The following is a 2,133-nucleotide window of genomic DNA, read 5'->3' on the forward strand; positions in this document are numbered from 1 at the left end:
CTCAGCCTCCCAAGTAGCTGGGACTACAGGCACCCACCACAATACCCGGCCATTTTTTGGTTGCAGCCATCATTGTTGTTCGGTGGGCCCGGGCTGGGGATTCGAACCCGCCACCTTAGGTGTACGTGGCCGGCGCCCTAGCTGCTTGAGCCACAGGCGCCGAGCGGAGAATCTGTCTTCTACTAAACCAGATGTTTAAAAAAACAAACAAACTAACAAATAAACAAAAACAAAAGTGTAAAATAATGCCAGTCTTAATATATTTATTTTGTTTTGGAAAATATAGTTTTCTATTAAAATGTTATTTATATAATATTAACATGTTATATAGGTTTATTGGTGTTAATTTTAAGTAAGTTAATATTTTATAATGTCCTATTTTCTAACGTGGTAACGATTGATATCTATGACCCTTATAAACAAAATCTCTTTAATGTTCTAAAGATTACTTGAATGTAAAGGGAGACTGAAACCAAATTTGATACCCTGTTCTAAAGCAAGTGGGAAACTCGGTTATTAATCAATTCACTTTTACTTCTTTGAGATTTATTTGTCCACAGCATAGGATGAATGCCATCCAACATGTGCTCTGGGCTCTAGCCACACAGGACAGACATGTGATTGGTCCTTGTCTTCAAGCAGCTTGTAATTATGGAGCTGGAATTGCTGTTGTAATCTCTGGATGCTAGAATCATGAATAAACACTTCCTTTATCTGTCAAAAAAAAAAACAAAAACAAAAAACAAGTACATGCTCATATGAGAGAAAAACACAATTAAATTTAAGAAGGGAGGATGGGAGATGAGGCTCAGTAAGTTCCCAGCCTTGGGGTACAACATAGGGGTATGTGGCACTGTTCCTGGGTGAAGGACAGGACAACATCTCAGACTTTGGACTTGACTTTACAAATGCAATTAATGTAACCTAATAGTATGTATCCTCATACCAATGCCCCCCAACAATGAAAACACTGAGATAAAATGCAATTCAAATATACATGTGTCAGTCATGTGGTTTAATGTTCTTCATTAAAGATACTCTTCTTTCCTCTCTAGAGAAAACAACTTCTAAAAAGTAACTTTTATTCTTATTTTTACAAACTACTACATTTATATATGACCTTAAACAGTGTGTATTGTTTATGTGTGAATTTTTAAGCCAATTTTGCCTTAGCTTAAAATTAATTTAGTTGGGTGGTGCCTGTGGCTCAGTGCATAGGGCGCTGGCCCCATATAATGAGGGTGGCAGGTTCAAACCCAGCCCTGGCCAAATTGCAACCAAAAAATAGCCAGGTGTTGTGGCAGGCACCTGTAGTCTCAGCTACTCGGGAGGCTGAGGCAAGAGAATCGCTTAAGCCCAGGAGTTGGAGGTTGCTGTGAGCTGTGTGATGCCCAGGCACTCAACCAAGGGCAACAAAGTGAGACTCTGTCTACAAACTAAATAAATAAATAAATAAATAAATTTAGTTAATGTTTATTGGTTAATTCCATTCTTCTTAAGTCAATTTGGTAATCTCCATCATTTTAAAAATTATATTTCAAATTTGATGGCAATTTTTAATATACCTAAAGTTTGTTTCATTATTCATTCCCAAAGTGATTTAGTGGCAACTTTCTTTTTTTTTCTATAAGTCTTACTGAAGATAAGTTAATTTCATTAATTAAATTTTCTTGTTTTTGTCTATACAATATTTTCAATTGGTTCCTAAAATTTGCTTCTTCCCTCATTTTGTAGGTATACCTTCCTTTTTTTGTTCAATATAACCTCAAACCTTTGGGGTCAAGGAATCCTCTTGCCCCAGCCTTCTAAACCACTAGCGCTATAGGAATGTGCCAGCACCTAGACTAAATTATTTTTAAAAAGTTGTTTTTTAGGGACAGTGTATCAGTATGATACCCAGGCTGGTCCTTAAAGATTTACTTTCCTATTCTTATTTTAGCATGTTGAATTGAACACAGTTTATATAATTTATCTATCTATCTATCTATCTATTTATTTATTTATTTTGAGACAGAGTCTCACTATGTCACCCTTGGTAGAGTGCTTTGGAGTCACAGCTCACAGCAACCTCAAACTTTTGGGCTGAAGTGATTCTCTTGCCTCAGCCTCCCGATAGCTGAGGCTTTTTTTTTT

This window comes from Otolemur garnettii, unplaced genomic scaffold (assembly GCF_000181295.1).
Source record: "Otolemur garnettii isolate 467f Iridium unplaced genomic scaffold, OtoGar3 scaffold00048, whole genome shotgun sequence".
NCBI classification, from domain to species: Eukaryota; Metazoa; Chordata; class Mammalia; order Primates; family Galagidae; genus Otolemur; species Otolemur garnettii.